Source organism: Sceloporus occidentalis, unplaced genomic scaffold (assembly GCF_023333645.1).
Source record: "Sceloporus occidentalis isolate IW3139 unplaced genomic scaffold, rSceOcc1.0.p SCAF_2, whole genome shotgun sequence".
NCBI classification, from domain to species: domain Eukaryota; kingdom Metazoa; phylum Chordata; class Lepidosauria; order Squamata; family Phrynosomatidae; genus Sceloporus; species Sceloporus occidentalis.
In genome coordinates this window covers 158,989,629-159,004,505 of record NW_028316982.1, presented here as the reverse complement: position 1 = coordinate 159,004,505, position 14,877 = coordinate 158,989,629, and the positions used below count along the sequence as shown (strand labels likewise).

Genomic DNA, 14,877 nt, shown 5'->3' with positions numbered 1-14,877 from the left:
CAACCCCACTGAAACATAAAGTAGGCTTTCTGATTCAGTGGTTTTGCTTGAACATTAGCTGTCTAAACTTTATATTGCCCTTCTGGTCTTGTGTTTTGCTCCTCTGCACTGGTTTGTGCTGTGATCCTAATTGCTCATCAGCCTAAACCCCCCATTTTTGTCTCCTGACTTGTTCCAAGTTATTGCCTGTGAAGTATAGTGGTTTGAGTGTTAGAATCGGACACTGGGAGACAAGGGTTTGAATTCTCATTCAGCCATGGAAACCAATTGGATAAACCTGGGCAAGTCATATACTCTCAGCCTCAGAGGAAGGCAAGGGCAAATCCCCGCTGAAAGAATTCTGCCAAGAAAACCCTGTGATAGGATCACCTTAAGGTTGCTATAAGTCAGAAATGACTTGAAGACACACAACAACAGTCGAATAGTAATTGAGTTGGACGTGATTTTCAGAGTGCATACAAAAATAATGATACTAGGTCTTTTGAGAAGAGAACAGTAAAGAGCATGTGGACTGGACAATGTGCTCATGTAGAATTAATATATGTACACATCTTGATAGATTTCAGATAGCCAGAAGAGTAAAGTACTTAAACAAAGGGAACTAAAAGAAGCTCAACACTGTCAGTCTTTTACATTTTCCAAAGCACAAGAAGGGATAGGTGGTCCAGTTGTGTGTTTTGTGTTTGTACCAGACCCAGAAAAATTAAACTTAGGCGCTTATTAAAAATAACAATAGTCTTGCAACTGTCCAAAAACAGGTTCAAGTAGAACATTGTTCCATTTATTTGGTACTAGTGTGATTTGCAAAATGAGTACTGGTTGACAGATGGTGGCATTTGTGTGAGTGAGCTATTACAGATCAGATAATAAGACAGAATATTCAGATCACCTTGTGTTGTCTTGATCACATTGTTTTCAAACAGAGTTGTTTGCACGTTCAGCTGCAAATACTGAGGTGTGAGCAACCAGATGACGTACATGAGCATGTGAGAGAATGCTGCAGTCATACCATTTTAAGTCTCATGACATGTACAAAATACTTCTGTAGCTTGGGAGCAAGGTAAAAAACCACTGTAGTAGAAGCCTGAGGAGATGTAACATGTTGAAGGCACAATTGCCACACGTGCATGGCATAGACTGATATAAATGCACTTATACAGTGATACCACTTGGATTATTTCACAGTGGCAGAGGCCTTCATTTTTTTAACCTAATAAAAAAAGAGCAGCCCGACTGCCAGTGTAGTGGGACACAACTGAAATAATAGTAAAAACTAAGGTGTAATCTTTGATTTATTGACTCCCTAGTAGAGAATTCCCTTGGGGTGTGAAATGTTGTGTTTTGTGTGATACTAGATATTGTATTGGGGCCTGAAATACTGTATTGCAACATTCTTGGTGGATGTTTGGTGAGCACACATGGTAGTAGTCAAATTTACATTTGTTTCATTAAGCATCATTTATCAAAATCTGTTCATATTACCAGGATTTGTTTTTCAAGGGGAGGGGAGATAAAAGGCAATAAATGTGCAGATGAATATTCATTGTAGCATGAGTAAGCTTCCTGTTTACTATAGCAAACTCAACATGCTGGGCTATCAGGTATTACTTTATTCTTGGAACAACCTCAGAATTCTCTGTCTGATATGTCTCAGGTGACATTCAAGAATGAATACAGAGCAAAGATGATAGCTTTGAGTTTTGTAATTTTGACATGTCATTACTTACCATACAATCTGTTTGAAATTTGCTGGTAATGTTGTTGTTGTGTGCCTTCAATTCATTTCTGACTTATAGTGACTTTAACGCAAAGCTATTATGGAGTTATTTAGCAAAATTTGTACAGCGGGGGCTTTGTTTTTACCTTCATCTGAGGCTGAGAGAGTATGACTTGCCTAAGGTCACACAGTGAGTTTACATAGCTGATGGGGATTCAAATCCTGGTCTCCCACATTCTTGCCCAATTCTCAAACCACTGCATCATGCTGGTTGGTAATGTTATTGTCACTGAAAAGCAAAATAGGTGTCAATATCATGTAAATATTTAGTTTGTGTATTTTAACATGAGTGTTACCATTTAAGGCATGTCTGCTTTCTGTGCCTCATAACTATATTGATTTTAATAATTCATTTCATGGTAATTTGCACATCTTGTTCCATGTACAGCCACAAAGGCTTCCAGTTTCTCATATGAAAACCTCGCTGGTTTAATTGAAATGCAACTGGAAAGGTTATATCTTAACACAGCTTGTATGTTTATTCTGTAATCAACTGCTATCTATGCAATAACATCCTAGTATATTCACTCCAAATTCCAAGACAACAATATTGCAATAGCTAGTATTTTGAGTTGACTCTTGAGGCAAAATCATTTCTGTTATTGTCTTTGCTCTCTTGTTTGCCTATGTTTGACATATTACCACTGGGAGTAATACAGAATTATTTTATATTTCAAAATGACCCTTGATTTGTAAGGCAGTACAGTGGGCCCTTGTTATCCGCTGGGGTTTGTTCCAGGAACCCCCGTGATAACAAAATCCATTTATGCTCAAGTCCCATTAAATAGAATGGCCTAGCAAAATTGTATCCTTTATATAAAATAGCAAAATCAAGGTTTGCTATTTGGAATGCATACTTTTTTTGAATATTTTCAAGCTGTGAATGCTTGAATCAGTGTATTAAAAAAGTAGATAAGGAGGGCTGAGTGTATATGACTATAGTGCATTGAAAGGGGAAAATATCTGAAAGACAGGATGCCAAAAATACAAACCTGAAAGTAGGATATAGATTTGTTTTGCAGTGATCACCACCACCACAATTATTTATCATTTATAAAACTGTCTAGAATATACTCTTTAAAAATGGCATGCAAATCCCTTTCCATAGGCCTGAAATATATGACCTCTTAGAAAAAGAAGGGATTTGGAGATAAAAGCGGAGATTCTATTTCCAAACTGAGAAAGGAAAGAATTTTAAAAAGCCAAACAGACTATCAGGAAAATACAAGACAGAAATATATTTGAATAATTTCTTAAAATAAGATGCAGAGCAGGCTAGACAAATATCTAAAAGGAAAGCGTTAGAGCATTCTACAAATAAGGGGTTGAATGGGAGAAAGCATGGAGGTGAGAAATAGCATAATAGATGAAATGTTTAATACAAAGATTACTGTTTGATGAATGGATAAACAGAGCAGGAGAATAGGGGAAAAGCAGCATTAGTAGATAAGAAGTTTGAACTTCTTAAAGGAAAGAGATTAAATGAAATTCAAAACAGTAGAAAAAACCAGTGAAGGGAAGCATTTGGAGGTGTATGAGGTTATAGCATGAAGAAGGAATTAAAGGAGCAGAAAAGTTGAGAACAGCATGAATGTGTTTAAACTGAAAGACAGGAAGACTGATAGACAAAACATTACAATAAATCCATCTGAGACATAATTGAGGATTTGAAGAAAGGTTTTAGTGCAGTCAGGAGGTTAAAAATAACAACTGTGATATAGTGCAAGCATGGACATTATGACCTTATAGATGTTGGGGAGAAATCTTCCACTTTAGCTAGCTGAACAGTGTTGCTGGGAGCCATACTCTAATATTTGCAGGTGCCAAATATTGTCTATTCCTGATACAGAGAGTCAAGCTAATATGGTTTGGAAGTGTAAGAGGTAGTACTGGATCTCTCAAGCAGCGTAATCTATTGGCAAGGCAGAAGCTGAACAACAACCAGTCCTACACCCACCCATCCACATGGTCTAAGAGAAAAAGAAAACAAGCTTAATTTTCTTGATACCACGTATTGAAGCAGCTTTAACATCATTAAATACATCATGGTCTAATGGAGGAAAAAAAGAAAAGAGGTTACAGAGATGTAGGAAGAGAGTGGGTATGATAGAATAAACATATAAGACAGTGATGGCAAACCTTTTAGGGATTGAGTGCCCAAACTGAAAGGCCTTCCGGCACCAGATGTTACCTGGTGTCAGGGGTCAGACTTCTGGGACAGGACATCCGCCCTCCGGGGGTGGGACCTCCAGTGCGTAACAAGAGATAGATGGGTTGACTTAATAGATTCAAGTTTCTAAAGACTCCATATTTGAGGAACTTCAACCATAACAATAAGAAAACTCTCAAGACAATGAGGTCAGTAAATCATTCCCATTCTGGGTTGAACGTATTGCCCATTCTTTGAGCATTCTGTCTTGTATTATAAAAAGATTGAAATATGAAACCGTAATCTGTGAGATAGTACCTCCAAGTATTCAGTCATGGTTCCTGAGAGCAACTTTCACACAGTGTTGTAAGGGAAAATTTTGAAGTGTGTGTATCCATCTAGACAGCCCCATAACCACACCTCCAAGGACAGCCAAAAAAATGCAACATAGTAATCTAAGATAAACGATGAATGATGAATGGTTTTTGTTTCCAAACATGTTGGAAAAAGAGGTGAATAAGAAAATTTTAAGCAGCGACAAATACAGTGGACCCTTGTTATACACTGGGGTTTGGTTCCACGATCCTCTGTGGATAACAAAATCCATTGTATGCTCTAGTCCCATTAAATATAATGACATAGCAAAATGGTATCCCTTATAAAAAATGGGAAATCAAGGTTTGATATTTGAAATTTATACTTTTTTTGAATATTTTCAAACCGTGGATGCTTGAATCCGTGTATAAAAAATCTGTATTTAAGAAGTGTGTACTGACTGTATACTGGTGATGTAAAGGAAGGAAGTTGAGATATGATAGAGATGGAATGTGAGAGAAGTTCTGTGTTGGATGCAAGAAATAAAGATTGATTTAAGAATTTGAATATACGTGATAGATGATTTTAAGAAAAGATTGGTCTTTTTTCCTTCTTTCTCTTATTTTCTGTTTTGTATTGGTAAATATATCAATATAATATGAACTGTGCTTTTATTGGTTGTACCATTGCAGGGAGGATGCTGCAATGTTTCATATGATTGTTATCTCTTTTATATGATTGTTATATGCATCATATAATCTCCCTCACAGACACACGTTCTCCTTTCACACAGACAAAAACCCTAGACACCAGAGAAGAAGGATAGGATCTCCTCCAAAAACACTGTTTTCTAGTGGAAGGTTTAGTGCCAACTGAGATTAGGTAAAGGTAGTCCTTTGACATGAATGTCTAGTTGTAACCGACTGTAGGGCATGGTGCTCATCTCCATTTCTAAGCTGAAGAGTCAGTGTTCATCCGAGGACTGCTCTGGTGGTCATGTGCACCAAACGCTGTTACCTTCTTACTGAGAAGTGGTACCTATCTATCTACTTGCATTTGCATGCTTTTGAACTGCTAGGTTGGCAGAAGCTAGAAACAGGAGCTCACCCCATCATGCAACCTCGAACTGCCAACCTTCCGATCTTCTGATCACCAGAACTGGCATCTTAACCACTATGCCATCGCATCCCTGTTAACTGAGATTAACTGAGATTAATTTTAATATCAGAATTAAAACAGAATACCATGCTGCTTCCAAATTTTATTTCCTATTGTCTAGGTTTAGAATTCTTTTTTTTTTTTTGGGGGGGGGGGTTGTACCCATGCACTTCCTTTGTTATACAGAGGTCTCTGCATGACTTATTTCCACGCCTTTACATTTAGATGGTGGACTAGGAAGGCTAGCTAAGAAGCAGGGGATGTGCAAAGATTAGCATCCAAGCTGTTCAGACAATTAATGATACTGCTCTGGAGTGCAGTCAGCTATATTTGAGAAGGTCCAATTTACTTTTTGAGCTTCAGTATTGTGTCCTCTTCTTACTTAATGGAAGGATGTTGCTGACCTGAGGCTAGGACTATGCTATGTTGCCTGATATTTGCTTACTGATGCTTCTCTTCAAAGTGATGTTTAGAGAGGTACAGATTACAATAGGAGAGTGTGGGTGGGGTGGGGTGGAGACAAAGGGTTCCTGACATGTTTCCTTCTCAACACATTTTCCATGTTGTCACATTCCCCCTCAACAAGATTTTCCCATTATAAATTACTATTTCTTCTCCCAACCCCTTTGCAAAGCAGAAAGGAGTTTCCACCTAAGAAGCTCCTTATACCTATCAGTCATAGACCTGCACCTAACTTCTTTCCATTTCTGCTGAAGACTGAACTTCAAACTCTTCCTTCATTTCTCCTGTTTTTCTTCTGCAGAACAAGTGTCTGCCTTGAATTGTCTCCAAGCCATCAGTTGTGCCATCTTGTGCTGTGGATGCTTAGGTGGAGAGATAGGTGACATTCCAGATATGCAGGGCTAGTTTAAGACATTTGGTACCTGAAAGAAAGAAAAGATGGCACCTCCCCTCTCCTCATCACCATTTCATGTATAGAAACTAACCCAAACTAGTTGTGAAATAAAGCTTCAGTAATGGTTATAAGGCAGAGACCTCCAAGACATCAGAGAACAGGGATGGAAAGTAGACCTCATGATGGAAGGAAGGCCACATTATCAGCTTCCTGCCCCTCATAATCTTCTGCCTAAGGAGGTAATTCACTCTGTCCCATGGTAGGAATGGCTTTGCAGTAACAGAGGTGTTTCATCTTTCTTCTCTAGTTTAGCACCCCATCTCTACTTGCCATTTACTCAAAGAGCTTAAAAGAATGTGCATATAACTTCCCAACATTATCCTCACAACAATACAATGACATAGGATTGACCAAATGTGTCTGGTTAGTTCACATTTGTGAGTGTACATTTGACCCATATTCAGGAAAGATTTAACCATTTGGCTAGCATATCAATCACGGTAATATATTAAAGTGGAATTTCCAGGAAGAGATTGTGTCAGCTAACACATAGGGCTATTTCTATGTGCTTTGATGCTTGGAGAGATACATCTGATGCCTAACAGCCAAAAATGATCATTTACAACTTGTCATGTGAAGGCAACTGCTACAAGGAAACAATTCAAAGCATTCTCCATGTGGTGGCTATTCATGTAGGAAAGCCACATGTCCTTCTTTATAGTGCTCACTCTTCTATTTAAAGACTTGCCTGGGGCAGTCCTCGGGTCAAGGGCACCTTTATTTGAAGGTGCTCTTGATCTGAAAAGCTGTCATGTCCAAATCCAGAGGAAGAAACCACAGAAACATGAAACTAGGATCTTAAAGGATCTTTGCTAGGAAAACAAAATCAGTAGTTTTCCCCACTAGTGTGGGCAGTAATCATTTCTAATTCTCCATATATGCATATAAATTAGCACATACAGAAATATATGCAAATTGAAACTGACTTTTGCACTTTTTGGGTGATCACATGGTTGTTTGTCCCATCATCTCTCATACCGTAGACAGCCCAGTTTTGTTTTGTTTTTATATAATCTTATACAAACAACAACTGTTATTTTGCATGGACCTACAGCATATTTGGGGACCTAGTGGGTTTCCAGGACACCAGTAAGGCCCACTGCTCCTGATGCCTGCTTTTTCCTTACCTGTAACATCTTGAGAACTGTTGAAAATTAAGAAGGTAGCTCCCAGCAACCCACCAGTTTCTGTGAGCCCACTGATACTGTACAAGAGGAAACTCACCAGATGTCACGTTGTTAATTACTCTTTCCAGAAAATGAGATGTAATGTTTTAGAGAAGCTACTTTTTCAGAACTACTACTTTTGCAGTCAGGAAAATAACGTTTCCAAATTATAGAACCTCCCTATCAAATCTGGATCCAGATTTTGCATTCATTTACATGTATGGTTTGCCTTATTGCTTACCAGATGTTATTTACATCACCACCCTAAATTTATATTGGACATGCTTAAAGACAATGGGCATCTTCTCTGTAATTGACCCCCCTACTAACTTGCTGTGTGGTATCTGATCTATGAGAGTGGTAGAAAATAAACATACCCAAATGGAGTATTTAAAGTCATAATTACTTGCAGTGATTCTTTCTCTCCCTTATTTAAAACTCATAGACCTTGTCCTCCTAATTATGAATTTTAAGGAAATAATAATAATAATATAGTTCCAAAAATAACATGCTTTTTTCATTGACCAAGTATGGGGGGAAAACAATGAAGCATTGCTGTATATCCCTCCTTTAAACTAGTCTTTTTGATGCTCACTTCCTAGTAAGTAGAGCTATAACGGTTGCTATATGGAATCTTTTTTTGTAGGGTGGAAGAAGGAGAAGGACTGCAACAAACACAAATAGTGGTATGTAATTCTTCATTTTATTGATTGTCTCTCCTAACATACTTTTTTCCCCTTTGCCTCATGACACTCACTAGTTTATTCAGTTTTTATTCATCATTTTAACATCTAAGCAGAGTTGACAAAGCTTGCAAAACAAAACAAAGCTTGCAGATAGTTTCCAAAATATTTAAGATTTCTTGATGGAGCATCTGATATGATTATGCATTACTCCGGCCTATCCAGAGAGGCTTCTGATTGTAAAGAGGTATTGTTTCACCATATTAAGATGTGCAGTCTTTATATTGACTAGTATCCTGTATTGCAGTTGTGGATTCGTAACTTAGAGTTGCTGATCCGTAATTGCTCTATATTCAATAATACTGTGTACTCATGATTGCTTTGCTATTGTCACAACTGCAAATTGCAGCAATAGCAAATTGCAATATAACTTAATAGCCAGCAGCCACACCAAATGAAGGAGGTATTTTTTGCTGGTCATCAGGACACAGCAGGATGAAGTTTCCAGCTCACTCCCGAACAAGGCTGAAAAAGTCAGAAGCGGGAACACTATTTCAATTCCTTGTCATAGCTTCACTCATGTGGGAGGGGGCTAGAAAATCATCCTGCAGCACCCCATTGCCATCTAAATTGAGATTATTCCTTCACTTAATGCAGCTGTTAGCTATTATGGCAGATTTGGGGAATTGGGCCAAGACACATTACTTAGTTATGCATTCATGAATAGATTACACATTCATAACTGAGGCCTGGTATAGACTGGCATAAAGCGCCAGCCTGGGGCCAATTTTAGGGCTTGGGAGAGCAGAGCATCCCGACAGTCCCAAACCCTACCGCCCTGTCCAGGCACCATCATAGCTCACCCCCGTCCACATGGGGGCTGCCATGGTGACATACACGTGGCACAGTGTCCAAACGGCGCTGTGCCAACATCATCATTGCACGCGAGGATGGCAATGGCATCTTGTGTGCGACCTAAAAAGAACCTGCCAGGAGCGGGATCTTTTTTAGGGCTTGCAGAGGCCTCAGCATTTGTCTGCTGCAGCCTCCATCCAGGGCAGAAAGGGGCGGCATCTCATTGCCTCTTTCTGCCTGTCTATATCCCCCCTAAGTAGGCAATGTAGGATCTCATGGATCATTATTAAGCTTTACCATTCCCTTCTTAATCACAAGTGCATTATGTGTAACTCTTGCTTTAGCCTACCAGCTGTGCCACCAATATGGGATATAATTAACATATCATGTAAAATTCACTCAGTATTCCCCCCCCCAGAAACCTCAAAACAATCTCAATCCATCCACATACACTTTGGAGTAAATTCTCTGATGTCATTGGCAACACAACCTCTGTAATTTATAAAATCCTCACAATTTTATTTCTTGGGCTTTTGTTTTTGTTTTTATTGTCAGTCATTCCATCTACTGTCCGGTTTCCTTAAAGTGATAAATTTATTGAGGAGAAATGATTTGAATGAAAGATGTCATCAACCAAAAGCATTTTGTCATTCACTAATGACCCTTCATTACAATTCACATGAGATTATTCTTAGCCACAACACTAGTTGTAACATATCTTATTACCAATGATATGAACCATCTGGTCATTTGTTGGTTTTTTTCCATAAAAAGTGTACATTATAATAATTTAATGAGGATTTATTATTGATATGCAGATATATTACATAATATGTCAATAAATTGGATGCATTCAGAAGCATGCTTACCTCCCAAGATGAAGGATTTAGAGGTGAGAAGACAAATTAGTTCCCCTTCTATCAAGCAGCATTAGTGACAAGTGACATGGCCAGGGATTTTCACACTGTGCATATCACATCTATGGAATTAATTGCCATAAGATGTGGTGATGACATATAGCTTAGATGAGTTCAAAACACAGTTGGACAAATACATGGAAGACAGAGTTATCAATAGATTCTAGTTTTGGTGGCTATATCCTACCACCAAATTATTTATCTCCATGGCAGTTGCTGGAGAACAATATCAAGAGGGATCTATTGCCTTCATGCCCACCTCATGGGCTACTCAGGGGCATCTAGTTGGCCACTATAAGAAACAGGATGCTGGACTAGACCAGCTTTTGGTTTGATTCTGAAATGTTCTTCTCATCTTCTTAGTAGACTGATATGCCGTAACTGTGGTTGAATTGTACAGTTTCATACTGTGAGGGACTATGTATCTAAATGTCTAAATGTTTTTCATAGCTCTTTGTCTATTGTTAGATCTAAACTTGCATATACAAAGCTAGCACTTCAGGAAGACCAGTCTTACTTATAACTTTAGGGGGAGTGCGCGCGTGTGTGTGTGTGCGTGTGTGTGTGTGTGTGTTGAAAGACTAAAATTATACTAAGCTGAATTAAAACAACATAACAACGTAAACCATATTGTTATTTTTCTTACCTTTCTTGATTATATGTGTTAATGCCGATTTAAATTATGAGAATAAGTTCTCATAATGTTCTCAGTTAAGTGTTGAGTATGAATTTATTATGAATACATTGTTAGAAATGTATTCATTCTGATTTCCATTAACTGACTGGGAAATATATTCATTTGATGATAAGAATTAAGGAATTCTTCAAGAGACTTTGTTTCTGTTACTTTTGTAACATGAAAATACTATATATAAGAAAACATATAGAACAATACGCTGGATTTTTTTTACAGAAAGTACTTTCTGTGTTATCTTTGAAGTAAATGAAGATGTGAATATGTGATTCAATTTTAACTTTTCTTGATTTGATTTTGCATTTTGTTCCATCTTTTGAATGTTTTAGTACCATGACCAATGTATGGTTCTCATAATAGCTAAATATATTTTTCAAAGGCAGATTAACAGCATTTTTTATGTTATATTGAGTCTTTTGGTAATTTGCCTTGGAACTTCAGAGAACAAGAGGCTTAAATCCAAACATTAGCATCAAATAGGGTAGGCTTGTTGAATTTAAGAAGCATACATAAATGATGTAGTTGATCACGTACCCATTGATTCAGTAGTTATACACGGGTTGAGATTAGCAAATGGATTTAGGCCAGAGTACTTTTGTATTCCAATTTAAAATGAAATATCAAGGCCAGAACCCCTGAAAGGTTTTGGGAAAATTGGTTCTTCAAAAATGTGCTTGCCATCAAGAGAGCCAGCATGGCATAGTGATTTGAGTATTGGACTATGCCTCTGGAGACCTGGATTTGAATCCCTGCTAAGGTATGGAAACCCACTGGTCGGCCTTGGGCAAGTTACACAGCCTGAGAGGAGGGCAACGGCAAACCCCCACTGAACAAATCTTACCAAGAAAACCCTGTGATAGGTTTGCCTTAGGGTCACCATAAGTCAGAAATGACTTGAAGGCACACAACAACAGCAATGTCACTTGTTTCTCTCTCTTTTTTTTTTTAAAGATAATCTTTATTAATTTTTCATTAAAATTGACAAATCCCAATACATGTAAGTCATCATAACTGTATATCCATTACAAACACACAAAAAAGTTAAAATAAATTCCATATAACCACTAATAGTTAGATATATCTTGTCTAACCTTAATGAACCCTTCATAAATAAACTTCCTTCTGTCCCGGACTTGGAAAGTAACAAAGCTTAGAACAAACTAATTCAACTTTGTTGCAACGTTTAGTATGTAACACAGTTATCTTTATCACTCATCTTTTGTATGTTTGGTCAATTCCCTTAGTTACAATAATAATAATTTCATGATTTAGTTCTGTACATTCCTAAGGTAACTTACATATAACAACCAGGTTTGAGGTCATACAAACTTAAAATTGTATACAACTCTTTACGGTTAAAGGTAAACTCTCTGGTTACAACTTTTAGCCTTTTCAATTTCCCTTTTCTTTGGACACACTCTTCGGCACCACTTTGTTTCATAGCCCATTTCTTCTTTAAATTATGGCTACCAGGGGAGAGAGAGAGGGAGAAGGTCATTAAAGCCAAAACCACTCTATTAATTCCACAAACTATACAAAATTTAATGACCTTGATTCCTCCCATTTAAACTTCATTGAGTTCTATCTCCAAATTCCATTCTTTTTTCAAAAAATCAGTTATCTTTCTCCAATCTTCCTTCGATCTTTTCCTGCTAAAATTTTTAACATTACAAGAAAGCATATCTAATATTCTGTAATCATTAACTTTCATCAACCAAGTATCTCTTGTGGGAGTTTTATTTGATTTCCATAGTTTAGCGATCTCAACTCTTGCCGCTGTAATCATATAAAGTATTATCCTCCAGTAAATTTTTTCATCCTCCGGTTTTATCACTGTTGTCATGTTCAAAAGGTAAATTTTAGGGTCTAACGGAAATTTTATTTCCAATATTTTTTGAATCAATTTATGAATTTCTTTCCCGAAGCCTTGAATAATTTTGCAATTCCACCAGATATGAATCAGGTTACCCTTCTCACTGTTACACCTCCAGCATTTCCCATGTTTCAACTTGTACATTTTTTTAATTCTCCATAGTGTATAATACCACCTGTTCATAATTTTAAGTAAATTCTCTTTGGGTTCCTGTGCTATGGTAAAATCGTGGGTTTTTTTCCATGCACTTTGCCACTCGTTTAAGTTGATTATTTTCCCCAAGTCTTGTGCCCATTTCGTCATATATGCTTTGACCGTTTCCTGCTCTAAAATACGGCTGCGTAACAATTTATAAAACTTTGAGACCTTCTTTTTGTCAGGTAGCCAAAATAATATATCTAATTCATTCATTTTAGCTTCAATTCCTCCCCTTTTCATGTCCTCTTTGAATTTATTTTGAACCTGGTAGTAGTTAAACCAATTTAAATTAAACCCCTCAGTTTTTAATTCCTCCCTAGATTTAAAAGCCCAATTCCCTTGTGGGTCTTTTCTTACACAGTCCCTATATACCATCCAGGTCTGATTGTCTTCCCTTAACCATCTTCCAAAGAAGTCCATATCGGTATTTTAAAATAAAACATCTTTTTAAGTTTTGCCCAAGTCATTAATAACGATTTTCTAATTGGGTGATTGTCAAAATCCTTATTCTTCCCTAGTTGCTCATAGCATAGAAACGCATGCCAACCGAATCTTAATTGCGTATTTTCTAAGTTCAGTACCTCTTTTTCGTCCAATTTCACCCAGTTTTGAATCCACATCAGACTACATGCCCAGTAATAGATCTGAAAATCGGGGAGTGCATAGCCTCCATTTTCCTTAGAATCTTTCAATATAGAACTCTTAATCCTTGGCTTAGCTCCCCTCCAAATAAAATTATTTAATTCTTTTTCCCACACCTTAAATTGATTATTTTTTATAATAATCAGGAGGTTTAGAAATAAAAACATTAGTTTCGGCAAAATAACCATTTTGATCACCGCAATTCTTCCCAAAAGGGAAAGGTTTAACCTGTTCCATCTATATATATTTTCTTTAATCTCTTTCCATTTGGTGCCATAATTATTTTCAAACAGTCTTAGATTGTCTTTTGTTATGGTCACGCCTAAATATTTCATATGTTTTATTATCTTGAATCCTGATTTCTCGCTCAATTTTTTTTCTTCTTCCAAAGAGAGGTTTTTAGTGATCATAACCGTTTTGTCCTTATTTATCCTTAAGCCTGCTAATCGACCAAATATCATTAATTCTCCCATTAAGGGTTCAATGCTATGAAGCGGGTCCTCCAGGATTATTGCCACATCATCTGCAAATGCTTTAGATTTTATTAATTGACCTTTATTCTTAATTCCTTTTACGTGTTTATTTTCATTGATTTTTCCTATTAATATATCAATTGCTAAAATAAAAAGTAATGGAGATAACGGACATCCTTGTCTCACTCCTTTCCTCACCTCAAATTCCTGAGATCTTTCATTGTTTACTATCACGGCTGCTTTTTGTTTTTTATAAATTTGACTCAAAGCTTTAATGAACTTATCCCCCATGTCTCTTTTCTTTAGTACTTGAAATAAAAAATCCCACCTTAAATTGTCAAACGCTTTTTCCATATCCACTGAAATCAAAGCGCATTGTTTTCCGTTATTCACATGATAATACTCTAGACTATTCAGGATCGTTCTAATATTATTCCTTATTTGTCTTCCAGGTAAAAACCCATTTTGTTCTTTTCCTATTATTTCATTCAAAATACCTTTGAGTCTCGAAGCCCAGATCATTGTATAAATTTTATAATCAACATTCAGGAGACTGATAGGTCTATAGTTAGCCATACATGTAGTATCCTTATCTGTTTTAGGGACGAGTGTAATCATTGCCTGTTCCCATGTCTGGGGAATGCCCTCCTCCTCAACCGAGTTGAAAAGTTTTAACAAAGGATCTACCAATTCTGATTTAAAGGTCTTATTATATATTGCAGAAAAGCCATCACCTCCTGGAGTTTTCCCTTCCTTTAAACGTGAAATAGCATTCAAAATTTCTTGTTTCGAGATTCTAGCTTCTAAGATTGATTTATGTTCTTGGGTTATTTTCTTAAGTGTTACACCCTCTAGATATTTGTCAGTCCTATCTGTTGAATTTGTAGCTTCTCGGTCTTGATTATATAATGTTTCGTAATAGTTCCGAAATCTTTTTACGATTTCCGATTGAGTGGTTACAGTTCTTCCATCTATTACTAACTTCACTATCTTTTTCTTTTCCTGACAGCCCTCAATTCTTCTAGCTAACCATCTTCCCACCTTGTTTCCATTTTCAAAGA

At 37.0% G+C, this 14,877-nt stretch overlaps 1 protein-coding gene across 2 annotated transcripts in view; it reads left to right on the top strand.

Annotated features, from left to right (window-relative positions):
- The window catches only part of FGF14 (fibroblast growth factor 14), a 375,861-nt gene that overhangs the window by 205,505 nt on the left and 155,479 nt on the right, over positions 1-14,877 (top strand). The window contains exon 1 of one of the 2 annotated variants that reach the window (XM_089511240.1): positions 8,146-8,167. The exons of the other annotated variant lie outside the window; for it this stretch is intronic. The gene's annotated coding sequence lies outside the window, so the exon portion shown is untranslated. Of the gene's footprint in view, positions 1-8,145; positions 8,168-14,877 lie in introns of those variants that run through there. 2 annotated transcript variants of the gene reach the window in all.